This window comes from Macaca thibetana, chromosome 4 (assembly GCF_024542745.1).
Source record: "Macaca thibetana thibetana isolate TM-01 chromosome 4, ASM2454274v1, whole genome shotgun sequence".
Taxonomy (NCBI): Eukaryota; Metazoa; Chordata; class Mammalia; order Primates; family Cercopithecidae; genus Macaca; species Macaca thibetana.
The window spans coordinates 112845039-112859109 of record NC_065581.1 but is presented as its reverse complement, the minus strand read 5'-3'; the positions used below and the strand labels follow the sequence as shown (position 1 = coordinate 112859109).

The window sequence follows — 14071 nt, the reverse complement described above, 5'->3', positions numbered from 1 at the left end:
GAGGATTCTGACGCTTACCCTGCTTGGTGCAGAACTTAGCGAGTGCGCCCTATTTAAGAGAATAGTGCAGCCGGGAACGGTGGCTCACGCCTGTAATCCCAGCGCTTTGGGAGGCTGAGGCGGGTGGATCACGAGGTCAGAAGATCGAGACCATCCTGGCTAACACAGTGAAACCCTGGCTAACACAGTGAAACTCGTCTCTACTAAAAATACTAAAAAATTAGCCAGGCATGGTGGCAGGCGCCTGTAGTCCCAGCTACTTGGGAGGCTGAGGCTGGAGAATGGCGTGAATCCGGAAGGCGGAGCTTGCAGTGAGCCAGTGAGCCGAGATCGCGCCACTGCACTCCCGCCTGGGGATAGAGTGAGACTCCGTCTCAAAAAAAAAAAAAACTTACAAAAGTAAAATATCTTACACTAAAATATCTTACAAAAGTAAAAATGTAGTTTCCCTTAGTACTTAGCCAGATACATAAAAGTGTTTTTCAAATTCCTATCTTTGAACACTGAACTTTCTTAAAGTGACACTCAAAGGCATGTGATGCATACCTCAAGCATGTGAACTGGGGGTTATGAGTTTGAGCATAAATACGAGCCACCAAGTTGGCTTCTAAAATGGATCTATATGTCTTGTGCTGCCAACTCCTTGTAAGGTTCTGTGACTACTGATTCCATATCTTAATGGCTCTATCAGCATTGTAAAAATACTGAATCTTATTACTATCAATTCAAAGTAATATTTTAATTGTTTAACAGTTTAATTTGCTAGTTCAAATTATAACCTACTTGAGCATAAAGAAGATTTTAGAAATACTCTCGGTCTAATGCTTAGAACGCTTACATTTTTTTTTTCTTCAGGGAAATAAAAACGTTCAATTCCCTTTTAGGTTTTCAGGGTCATGTTCAGAGAGCCAAAGAGCATACGAAAATAGAAAAAGTGATGATAAATGACCTTTGTCAGGTGCATTTGGCATTTTATGGTAAAAAAAAATTACCAGTAAACCAGTTGTTTCAATCTTCCTTTCCTGTGCAGGCTGGTGCCACGGGGCTTGCCCAGCTTTTCCAAGTTCCTACAGGGAAAGGTGAGTGGGGCTACAGATGAAGCACCAAGCAACAGTAACAGCTGGCAGGACAGTCCCCATCTCTAAAGCTGCTGATCCCAGGCCGATGCTACAGATGAGCTTTAGGTATTTCCTTCTCTATTTTGGTAAGTCTCAAATTGAGGAAAGCACATCCACTTACTCAGGGGCATGCTGTGGGTACTTGAAATCACAAGATTATAAGGTACATCTCTTTATGGGGTTGGGGTGAATACATTTTCTTTTCTAATAGAGATGGGGGGTCTATGTTACCCAGGGTGGTCTTGAACTCTTGGCTTCAAGCAATCCTCCAGCCTTGGCCTCCCAAAGTGCTGGGATTATAGGAATGAGCCACTTTGCTTGGCCATGAACACATTTTTCTATTATTTTATATTGTCTTACAAAAGTGCAGAGTTTGGAGGTTACTATAAAGTTCATACTAAAGTTTAAGACAAAAAAGCAGGTGTCACCGTGGCAGCTTTTATTTTATAACTTAAAACATGATTATGTTTATTCTCTGCTGCTAGGTTGCTGAGCATCAACGTATTTATATCCCCTTTGAAGAGAAGCTTTAAAACTGGCAAGTATGCAGGTGGACTGTATGACACAGTTTTAGGGGTGTAGACTACACTCCACTGTAGACTACTCCACTGTTGACTCTCAGTGGCACTGGCATATCACTTCTTGCACTTATGATGGCTTCAATTACTGGCCAATTCTTTGTTTAGCAAATAAACTACAAGTTTATTAAATGAGAAATGCCCAGTTTAAAAGGACGTCCTATTAGTGGTAAATTACTATGCTCTTAAAAATTGCCTTCTTGTCCAGGAGCGGTGGTTCACCCCTGTAATCCCAGCACTTTGGGAGGCCGAGGCGGGAGGATTGCTTGAGCCCAGGAGTTCAAGACCGCCTTGGGCAACATGGCGAGACCCCTGTCTCTTATTAAAAAGAAGAAAGAAATAAAGGAAAAAATGACCTTTTAACAGTTTGAAAACATCCTGGATGCACACCAAGATCATTCAGAATGCAGTGGAATTTACCTTACCAATTTATAATTTTGGTTTGTGATAAATTAGACAAATGAGAATTAAAATGGCATAATCCCAATTCCGTATTAAACTTTCAGGGTACTCCCACACTAAAACGCTAGTGGTGTGTACAACTAGCCCTGGCGCTCCAGCGGGGGTCGGCATAGATTTACATTAGCAAGGACACGGCAGCACGTTTAAGTAATCCCAGAGCCTCCCCCCTCCCCGGAGTTCTGATAATTCTGACCTTCTTTATGCTTTTACGCTTTATTTTACTAAAACAATACCGTGAGAAAATGAATAGAATCGATGCTCACAAACTCAGTGGGCCCATTGTATGATGAAAGAGCTAATGAACAATGCAGCTGGGGGAGGCGGGGAGCGAGAGCCGGGTTATATCCCCAAGGCGTAATTAGGAGTTCACGTATTCGGGTGGAAGTTCCTGCAGTAAAAGGCGTAGCTGCAGCTTCTCCTGGCCCAGGCACTCGCCTACTCTGCTACCCTCGCTTCTTTATTGCCTCTTTTACTACCAGCTAAAAGCGGCAAAACCTAGCTTCCTTTGCAGCTTCTGGCTAAACACTTCTTTCTTGCGGCTTTATTTAAACAAGAACGATTTAGGGGTTTCGCTACAACGAGAAAACGACGCCGCCCCGGGAAGCAGCCTCCTCGCCTCGGAGTCCGGTCGGGGGGTGCGGGCCGCGCGGGTCCCACGCCCGGAGGCTAAGCAGCCGAAACCACAGCGCGCTCGGGGCCAACTCGGGTTGTATCGCTGGCGCAGATCGCACGTCGGGCGGAAGCTCGAAGCCGCCGGCTCAACGCGCTCAGCACCTGGGACTGGGCCCGGCCTGCAGCCGCAGGGAGCGGGCGACAGGGGCGGCGCCACAAAAGCCGACGCGTCCCCAGCCCGCCTGAGCGCGCCGCAACAGCCACCTCGCCCCACCCGCCCCGCGGGGCGGCGGCCTGGCCAGGGGCGGGGCCGGGGGCGCGGCGCCGGGGCCCTCTGGCCCCCTCCGGTCTCGCCGGCCCCGCCCCCGGCCCCGTCCCTGTCCCCGTCCCCGAGGGGCTGAAGGGGAGGGAGGGGCGACGCACTCCGGCCGCGTTGCACGCTCGCCGCTTCTCTCAGTCCCGCGTGCGCGCGCGCGCTCGCCGCAAGTCCCGCGGAGTTTAACACAATGCCGACGCCTACGCCGTGCGCAACGCCCCGGCCGGCGCAACAGCCCCGGCGCCGGGGGCGGGGGTGGCCCAGACAGGGAGAGGGGATGAGCGCGCGCGAGAGCCGGAGACAGCGCGAGACCCGAGGAGGCCGGAAGCGCGCGTGCGCGCCCCCGCCCGCGAGCGGGAGGCGGAGCCGCAGCAGTAGCGGCAGCAGCTGTAGGAGCCGCTGCAGCTGGGAGAAGCGCCAGAGAGGCCGGGCCTGCTCCGGTCGGACCGGATCCCTCCCTTCCCCCTCCCTCCTCCCTCCCCTCCCCCAAACCCACTTCCGCAGCTCGCGGCCTTGCCGCCGAAGCAGCAGCGGCGGCAGCAGCAGGAGGCGGCGGCGAGGCGTCGGAAGGATTACGCACCTGACGGGCCCGCCTCCGAGGGCTCCAGCGCGGGACGCTCACCGGTCGCCGCCGCCCAGGGCGCACTTCGCGGTGGCGGTGGGAAGGGAGGGACCGGCCACGGGGAACGGAACGCGAATCGCCCCCCTCCCCTTCCTCCCTCCCTCCCTCCGATCCGCCGCCCGCCCTCTCGGCTTCCGTCCCCTCCCCCTCCCTCAAAACCCCGGATGGAGCCGCTGCCGACTCGCCGCCGCCTGGCTCCGGGGGATGGTTTTGTCAAGCGGCCAGAGCCCCGGCGCCAGGCGCAGCCGCCGCCGCCCCCGCGAGGCGCCCCTGCCCTCGCTTCCCAGAACCGGGTCCCCGAGTGGCCCGGGCCCTCCGCCTGCCTGCACCCGGAGCCCTGGGACGAGGGTCATTCGGCGTCTTTGTTGCCACTGCCGCTGCCGGAACCGTTTGCGAGCTCCGGTGGCCCCCGCCCCCCCCTCCGCCTTCCCGGACCCTGGGCTGGGGGTGGCACGTGGGCACCGGCCCCGGGAGGCGGAGGCGGTGCGCGCTTACCTGTCGCCGGTGCTGCTGCGGCGGGGGGTGTGGAGGAGGCGCCGCTGGGCAGCCTCGGCCGTGCTGTCCTCCCCGCCGCCGCCGCCTCTGCCTCTCGCTGCTGCTGCTGCTGCTGCTGCCGCCGCGGTCGGTGTCTCCGGCGCGGCGGCGGCGGCGGCGGCGGGGCTTTTCCTGTCCGGTTACGTTAAGGTCACATGACCGAGAGAGCGGAGAGACTTGTGCAAAGAGGCTGCGAGCGGCTCCCGCCGGGGGGGAGAGGCGGCGAGAGAGCAGTGGCGGCAAGAGCCCCCTCCGCCCCCCCCCCCAGCCGCTCCCCTCCCCCCGCCCGCCTCCGCCTCCTGCTGCTCTGCCGCCGCCGCCGCCGCCTGCAGCACTCCACTGCCGCTCCCACCCAGGCTCCGCGCTCTGCTCCAGCCAAACTTCTGCAGACCATGTGCAGCCGAGGCGAGGAAACTTCTCTCCACCTATTGGGGCTGGAGGCCTGAGTCACAAGCCCCTTGTTTACATAAAGTGTTTAGGTAGGACAAGTCCTTGAGATGCTCGGGGTAGAGATGGAGAGCCGCTGCTCGTATCCTTCTGCCGGCTTCTGCTTGAGATCTTTTGGCCGTTACCCTTGTCCCTTGACTTTCCGTGTTTGTTTTAAACCGGGGAGATACTGTAAACCAGTATCTTCCTGTCACCAATGGTAACTGAAAGTCATGCCGAAGTACAGATGCCTGTACTGTGCACAGAGGTAGAGTTGCTTCCTTTTCCTTGCAGATTAGTTGAGCGACGTAAGATGTTTCTATTAGGGTTGAATTTGATAGTTATTTCAGCAACTGGATTTTCGTTTTTGAAGTTTTGGCCTCCCAAAAATGAAAGTCTGCAACGCATGTTTGTTAACAATTTATTCTCCTGTTAGGTTTTGGTCTTTGAGGTATGGATTCCAGTGTTGGCTATTCTGTTAGATTTAGAGGTTTGGAAAATCTTTCAACGGGGAGATCCTGAAACATGGCAGATAAGTTAGAATTTCCTGGTCATTTTTAACTTTTTTAAGTTTTGGTTGTTGCCATTTTTCTAGAATTCGTGTGTTTTTTTGGGGAAATGCAGTTTAGTTCTTTGAGGATTGGAATTTAATGATATCTTTACACATCTAGGATTTTTTGAGATTTAGAAAGGATATGGCTGCATTCTTAAGGAAGTGGAGGCAGCAGTTTCTGGGATACTCTGGTTTCAAGTCTTGCTAACCTGGTTATGATGTCTAACCCATGTTGGTTTACACAGTCTGACCACCAGCCAATGCCTGGCACATAGTTTAAATCATTTAAGGCAAGCTTACCATCTTAAGACAATTTAATACATAGAAGTGTTCCTCCTAAAAATCTTTTATTTAGCAATCTTGTTATACCTGCAGGTACTGATGACTAATTCCTTCTTTGAAGACAAAATAAGCAGCTGTGTAGCTTCAGTGGCTCTCAGATGGATAATAGATTCAGTGTACACTTGCCTTGAACTTTACTGTTTTTTGATCAACTAGATAAGTGACTTTAGTGAGTAAATGTCTGCCTCCAAAACCAAATTCTGATCTTAGTATTCTACTGCACCGCTGTCACTGGAACATCAAAGTTGGCCTTCAGACTGGCATGCCTGGTTCCTTGGATTGACTTGAGTATTGAGGTCCATCTCATCTTATTAGGAAACTAAAATGATGTTGATTATTTTGTAGAGAATCATAGAGATCTGTAGGTTCTTAATTCTTTTGGACTTTCATTCTGAAATTTTTCAACCTTATGGTGTTGGTGGAGTGCTCATGTGAAGAATGATACTGATTTAAGAAAAAATAAAAAGTGGGCATAACTAATGCTGAACTTGATACCATTGGGCAGAAATTTGCCTATGTGTGTAGAGTAATTGGTCTTAAGTCAAAGTAACTATGCTTATTTTTGAGATCAGAGTATTTCCTAGCGCTCCACTCTATAGGTTTATAGAAAGAAACCCAAGGGTAAGCCCAGAAACTGAGTATCAGTCCTAAAGAAAGCCTATCAAGTGCATCCTATTCTCTTCAAGAGCTGCTACTCGAATTTAGGACTGGGGTGGTTTGCTGCTCATTCTCTTGAGGCATAGGCAGCCACACTTGAATTTTGCCAAGTATGCAGATAATTCCAACTTGTAGTCAGGATCATCAAGTAATAGCATTATAAAGAGAGCTATACAGACTGTATATTTTCTACAACTTGTTGAAATAGAAACATTTATATGGATACATATATCTGCAAGGGTTGAGGAGAAAACAGCCGTGGCAAGTAAGAGCTAGTTAGTGTATTTCAGGATAAGGCCAAGGGAAGCTTTCAGTTCTCTACTAAGTCTCGTTGTGGGAAAGTCACAAATGTCCCTAGTACAGTAATAAGAAAAATAAAAAGGCTGAGCGTGGTGGCTCACACCTGTAATCCCAGGACTTTCAGAAGGATGGCTTGAGCCCAGGAGTTGCAGATGGGCCAGGACAATATAAGGAAATCCCATGTATTAGAAAAAATGAATTAGCCAGGCATGGTGGTGTGGGCCTATAATCTCAGTTTGGGAGGCTGAGGTGGCAGGATCGCTTTCAGCCCAGGAGTTCGAGGCTGCAGTGAGCCATGATCACATCACTGCACCCTAGTCTGGGCAACAGAGTGCGATCCTATCTAAAAAGGAAAAAAAAGTTAAATCACTCTTTGATTATGTGCCAATTTATTTTAGTATTTTGAGAATCTGGTAAATTAGGAATTCAGAAATAGTTTTTAACACTTTTTTACTTCAAAGAAAATCACAGTGCAAGCAATCTGAGTGGATTCATCAAAAGATTGCATGAATATTCTGCAGTCTGGTGTTGCTGAAAGTTTTGATTTGTGTTCTGCTGAGACACAACCATAAAAATATGCACTTGCTTGTATTCTGAAGAGAATAGTTCCAATGAGAGTTGGACAATGAGCAGAAAATTTTTTTTTTTTTTTTTTTGAGATGGAGTCTCATTCTGTCGCCCAAGCTGGAGTACAGTGGCGCGATATCGGCTCACTGCAACCTCTGCCTCCTGGTTTTAAGCGATTCTCATGCCTCAGCCTCCCTAGTAGCTGGGACTACAGGTGCCCGCCACTATGCCCGGCTAATTTTTTTTTTTTTTTTTTTAAAGTAGAGACAGGGTTTCGCAATGTTGGCCAGGATGGTCTCCATCTCCTGACCTTGTGATCCACCTTCCTCAGCCTCCCAAAGTGCTGGGATTACAGGTGTGAGCCATCGTGCCCAGCCCAGAAAACAATTTAATAGTGCTAGATCTCTTGTGTTTGTGAGTGTGTGTGCGCTTAGGTTGAAGATGGAATTTCCTTTAACATTGATTAAAAAAAAATAATAGGCCGGGCGCGGTGGCTCAAGCCTGTAATCCCAGCACTTTGGGAGGCCGAGACGGGCGGATCACGAGGTCAGGAGATCGAGACCATCCTGGGTAACACAGTGAAACCCCGTCTCTACTAAAAATACAAAAACTTAGCGGGGCGAGGTGGCAGGCGCCTGTAGTCCCAGCTACTCGGGAGGCTGAGGCAGGAGAATGGCGTGAACCCGGGAGGCGGAGCTTGCAGCGAGCTGAGATCCGGCCACTGCACTCCAGCCTGGGTGACAGAGCGAGACTCTGTCTCAAAAAAAAAAAAAAATAATAATAATAATAATAATAGTAGGAAAAAATAAATGCGGTTTGAGTCCAAAGCAGCATTTTTCACTAATTTTATGAAGGAAGTCCTGTTGAGAAATTTCTTAAATTAGGAAAATGACATACTTCTTTACATGTTAAACATTAAACTCTAGGGCAGATAACCATGTCCTGTGTGTTGTGTATCAAGCTTAGTGTATACATCAGAAAAGATGTATTGTGAGAGTGTCTTACATTTCGTTGCTTTGGTCATAAAGTTTATAGAAAACGCTTGTTTTATAGTTCGTTGTTATTGAGACCAGAGTCCCTGAAGGAACTCCCTATGCTTTAGGGAGCTTTTTGTTTTATTTATTTATTTATTTATTTATTTATTTTTTTTTTTTTTTTTGAGACGGAGTCTCGCTCTGCCGCCCAGGCTGGAGTGCAGTGGCCGGATCTCAGCTCACTGCAAGCTCCGCCTCCCGGGTTCACGCCATTCTCCTGCCTCAGCCTCCCGAGTAGCTGGGATTACAGGCGCCCGCCACCTCGCCCGGCTAGTTTTTTGTATTTTTTAGTAGAGACGGGGTTTCACCGTGTCAGCCAGGATGGTCTCGATCTCCTGACCTTGTGATCCGCCCGTCTCGGCCTCCCAAAGTGCTGGGATTACAGGCTTGAGCCACCGCGCCCGGCCTCTAGGGAGCTTTTTGTTTTAAACCTACTGATTAGACTTGTGGGTTTTAATGTTCTCAGCTGTAGTTATAAGAAACACATTTTAAATTGCACCTAGTATACGCATACATGTAAAACAAACACAATTTTTAGGAAATAGTACTTGTATTAAGAGTAATATACTCTACTATCTTCTTTTTTTTTTTTTTTAAAGTTGATATTGCTGCCTTAAATTGATTTTTTCCAACCACTAACGAGTCTCAGGACCCACTATTTAAAAAATACTGGTGTATTCTCTTGCTGTTACAAATTAACCCAAAACTTAGTGGTTTAAAACAATAAACTTGTGTTTATCTCATGTAGTTTCTGTGGGTCAGGAATCTGGGAGTAGCTTAGTTAGGTGGTTCTGGGTCAGGGTTTTTCATGAGGTCCCAAGGTGGCTCTTGTTTGGCAAGTCAGCTATGGCTGATGGTGGAAGTTCTTCATTGGACTGCTTGAGTGTCCTCACATCAGAGACTAGCTACCCCCAGAGTAGGTGACTCAAGCAAGAGCAGAGAGGAGGCCACACACTATCACTTCTGCCATATCCTATTAAAAACAAGTCACTTAAGTCCAGCCCAAACTCAAGGGAAGAGTATCAAAGAATTATGGACGTATTTTAATAGGTGCCACATTTATATGTTTTTCCACTTTATATTTTATGTGTTTATTTAGATATGGAGTCTTGCTCTGTTGCCCAGGCTGGAGTGCAGTGGCGTGATCGCAGCTCACTGCAGCTTTGCCTCTGCCTCCCGAGCTCAGGTGATTGTCCTGCCTCAGCCTCCCTAGTAGCTGGGATTACGGGCGCCCACCACCACGTCCGGCTAGTTTTGTATTTTTAGTAGAGATGGGGTATCACTATGTTGGCCAGGCTGGTCTCGAACTCTCGACCTCAGGTGATCCACCTGCCTCTGCCTCCCAAAGTGCTGGGATCTCAGGCGTGAGCCACCGCCCTGGCCTGTTTTTCTATTTTAAAGATGAGTTAGGATTGAACCAAAAGCCATGCTGAAGTCAACCTGTAAGTAATTATCTTAGTTCAGTTTTTCTCTCTGAGGGCATCTAGTCACACTTCCTTCTCAATCTTCAATTTGAGGAAGCAGGCTCAAATAATTTAATTAAGCAGCCCAAGGTCATTCACTCTAGGAAAATCTCACAAATTTTCTCTGACCTTTGTCATGAATAACGTGAGCTGATAAAGATGAGAAAATTAAGAAATTACGCTGTATAACTGCCAGTCTTCCAGTTTGCAGACCTCCATATTATAATGTGCTTTAAAATACAGATAATGCTTGGTGTCTATATTCCTCATACTAGCACCCCTCCTGTTCATTTTTAGAGGAAACAGAAAATGTACTTATTAAATGATTTCAAACTACTTTGAACAGACTGTTCCAGATGCTGCCTGTATACTCACCATGAGATGTACTGTGCAAACTAATTCCAATTAGCCCATTTTGAGAACCCAGAAGGATGTTGTGACTTGATGAGAATTTAAGTGTAAAAGTGTAAAGAAGACTACACTTCTTTATGCTGTGAAATTTTCATACAATTTTTGATCTGGAAGGATTTTGTTCTAAGACTAGCTTAGTGATATAAGGAATAGGATGATGTTGGTAGTGAGTGAAGGCAGGATAAATTTCTAAAGACTTCCTTAAAATTATTTTTTAATCCATTAGGCTTTTCTAAATAATAGGTTGGGATATAATAAGTTATCTTACGCCTTTGCTTTACAGAATGGGATCATGGCTACTTTTTTTTTTTGAGATGGAGTCTTAATCCTGTTGTGCAGGCTGGAGTGTAGTGGCATGATCTTGGCTCACTGCAACCTCTACCTCCTGGGTTCAAGTGATTCTCCTTCCTCAGCCTCCCAAGTAGCTGGGATTACAGGCGCGTACCACCACACCCGACTAATTTTTGTATTTTTAGTAGAGATGGGGTTTTATCATGTTAGCCAGGCTGGTCTCGAACTCCTGACCTCAGATGATCTGCCCGCCTTGGCCTCCCAAAGTGCTGGGATTACAGGCATGAGCCACTGTGCCCGGCCGGATAATGGCTACTTAAATCATTTTTCAGTTTTCGCTTACCACTATGATTCCTGACGGTTTCTATTCTGTCCTAAAGTACTGTTTGTACGCAATTAATTTTGATTACCCTTTTTACTTGTTATTTGTCTACCTATATCTTGTATCCCTCATTCTCACTGTAAGCTCCTTGAGGGCAGGTACCTCTTTTTATGTATATTTCTGGTACTCAAATGCTTGCAGAATTGAGTTGAATTTGTAGTTAAAGGATCTAAGATGATCATTTTCCCACTCAAACTGAGTGAAAAAAGTGTTTATTGTTGCAGAAAGCATCTGGATGTAGGTATTGGATGCTGGTGGTGCATGTATGAATACTTATCTCTGCTCTTCAGGTGCTCACGGTCCATTGGGGGAGAAAAACACAGATAAACTTAGTATACAATTTATTCTATACCGCACATGTGCAGAGTGCTGTGGGTGTGTAGATAAAGTTGATACTTCAGCTGCATCTTGGAGGGTGACCAGGTGTTCAGAAGATAGACTTAGTGGCCGGGTGCGGTGGCTCACGCCTGTAACCCCAGCACTTTGGGAGGCCGAGGCGGGCGGATCACCTGAGGTCAGGAGACGGAGACCATCCTGGCCAACATGGTGAAACCCCGTCTCTACTAAAATACAAAAATTAGCCTGGCGCGGTGGTGCGTGCCTGTAATCCCAGCTACTCGGCAGGCTGAGGCAGGAGAATCGCTTGAACCAGGGAGTCGGAGGGTTGCAGTGAGCGGAGATGGTGCCACTGCACTCTAGCCTGGCGACAGAGCAAGGCTCCGTATTAAAAAAAAAAAAAAAAAAGGATAGATTTAGTTTTGTGACGTGCTTTGGGGGTGGTGCATTTTTTAGCTTCATTCCTTTACTATACATCTCCCTTTAATTATTTTCCTTTTATTGTTGGTGAGTTACCATCATAATTTAATAAATTGCTTCTTTCTGTGGCATGTACATTCTTGTCACATTATTTCTCTAGAACTGTGCTGTCCAGTTCAAGTCAGTGTCACACTAGCCATGTGTGCTGAGTAGCCACCTGTAGCTAGAGGCTACCATATTTGGGTAGCTCACATAATACAGAACATTTCTATTATTGGAGAAAGTTCAGTTGGACATCACTGCTCTAGAATCATGTTTTGCTTCTCCCTATGTTCACGTTATCAATAGTGTATTGAGTTCAGAATAAGGAAACAATAGCCTCCTGATATTGTCATTGGGAGGGACAGAGTGGTTGATATTTATGAACAGAGGGGAGTGTAGTGTAGTGTTTGGTAGTGGTTGAGAATATAGCCTTTGGCATCAGATCTGGGTTGGAATTGTGGTCCATCCCTTACACACTGTATGGTTTTGGGCATGTTACTGAACCTCTGAGCCTCAAGTGTTCCTTTTCCTCAAATAGGGTTAATAATAATTATCTCATAACATTGGGTGAATATAAAACAAAACAGGAAGGGGGCGTAGCACAGTACCTCAGTAAATGATAAAATCATTAGTGTATTTTTGAAATCACTGATTAAAAAAAAACCTTAGAATTACGTAGTAAAAGTGACTTTTTTTTCAGTATAGCGTTCTGTGAATTTTAACATAGTATTTATTTGTGTAGTCACCAACACGAGAATGTAGGCCAGGTCTATCACTTTATTTTGCTGTCTTTATAGACCTGTGCTGCTTCCACCCCTAACCTCTGGCTATCACCAATCTGTTGTCCATCACTATAGTTTTACCTTTTCTAGCATGTTACATAAATGGAATTACACAGTATGTCGCCTTTGCAGACTGGCTTCTTTTACCCAGCCCGGTTGGGTTAAGAGCGATTTGTCCAAGTTGTTACATCTATCAGTCATTGAAAACTGATCTTTAAAGATATTTTAATTTTGAATCATTATTTCCTAAATGTGAATCTGAATTCATTAACAGTTCTTCAAGTAGTGTTTGGCTCATGATTTTTGTGTTTAAAAGTAAAAAAATGGTAAAATTTATAGGGAAAAATTACTTCCACCTGATTGGTAAAAATCGTGCGTGACATTAACATGCTTTTCTTTAGGGAAGATTCTTGTTTTTAGTAGTTGATCCATATTAAAGCTCTGTAGAGTTGCCGCAAAGTCCAGAGTTGAAAAAGGTGGCTGTTAAAGTACCAGTTTCTAAAATGTGGCCAAAGATAGCGTGACCAGTCCTGGTTTGCCCAGGACTTTGCCAGTATTAGCAGTGAAAGTCTGGCTGCTCCCAGGAAACCCCTTGGTCCCAGTCAAACCTAGAATGGGGCCAAGTGCTGTGGCTCATGCCTGTAATCCCAGCACTTTGGAAGGCTGAGGTGGCAGATCGCGAGGTCAGGAGTTCGAGAACAGCCTGGCCAATATGGTGAAACCTCGTCTCTAATAAAAATAGCCTGGCATGGTGGTGCACGCCTGTAATCCCAGCTGCTTGGGAGGCTGAGGCAGGAGAATCGCTTGAACCCAAGAGGTGGAGCTTGCAGTGAGCCAAGATTGTGACTGCACTCCAGCCTGGGTGACAGAGTGAGACTGTGTCTCAAAAAACAAAAAAACAAAAAAACCTAGAATGGTTGGTCACCTTGTCTGAAAAGAGACAAAATCAGAGGATTCCAGTTCATCAGGTTTCAGTAGTGAACCATCGGCCAAGTATTTCAGCTAATCTTAATTGCCGTTGGGTGCTTAGACTCAAAATCTCTAAGGTAACCAGAACCCAAACCACATGAGGTTTTTTAGATTAAGATCAGCACCTTGATTTTAAGGTTTTGTGGCTAGAGGTTTAGATTTGATTGGAATTCCATCGTTTTTGTTAAATTGTTAAGAGTTGGCTGGGCGCGGTGGCTCACGCCTGTAATCCTAGCACTTTGGGAGGCTGAGGCGGGCGGATCTACAGGGTCAGGAAATCAAGACCTTTGTGGCTAAACACAGTGAAACCCCGTCTCTACTAAAAAATACAAAAAATTAACCGGGCGTGGTGGTGAGCGCTTGTATTCTTAGCTACTCGGGAGGCTGAGGCAGGAGAATGGCGTGAACCTGGGAGGCGGCGCTTTCAGTGAGCCTAGATCCTGCCATTGCACTCCAGCCTGGGCGACAGAGCGAGACTCCGTATCAAAAAAAAAAAAAAGAGTAAGCAACTTCCCAAGCCTTGTGTGTAGAAGCTAGATTAAAAGTCAAGTTTCTACTTAACCAGAATCTCTACTGTTTTGAGTTTTTTTTTTTTTTTTGTGACGGAATCTCACTCTGTAGCCCAGGCTGGAGTGCAGTGGCCGGATCTCAGCTCACTGCAAGCTCCGCCTCCCGGGTTCACGCCATTCTCCGGCCTCAGCCTCCCAAGTAGCTGGGACTACAGGCGCCCGCCACCTCGCCCGGCTAGTTTTTTGTATTTCTTAGTAGAGACGGGGTTTCACCGTGTTAGCTAGGATGGTCTCGATCTCCTGACCTCATGATCCACCCGTCTCGGCCTCCCAAAGTGCTGGGAT

The 14071-nt window shown here is 47.0% G+C and overlaps 1 protein-coding gene across 2 annotated transcripts in view; it reads right to left on the bottom strand.

Annotated features, from left to right (window-relative positions):
* ZBTB2 (zinc finger and BTB domain containing 2) overlaps positions 1-4487 on the bottom strand; it is a 28432-nt gene extending 23945 nt beyond the window's left edge. The window contains exon 1 of one of the 2 annotated variants that reach the window (XM_050786874.1): positions 4204-4487. The gene's annotated coding sequence lies outside the window, so the exon portion shown is untranslated. Of the gene's footprint in view, positions 1-3666; positions 3827-4203 lie in introns of those variants that run through there. The other variant, XM_050786873.1, reaches the window with a different exon arrangement.
* Positions 4488-14071: the final 9584 nt, after the last annotated feature.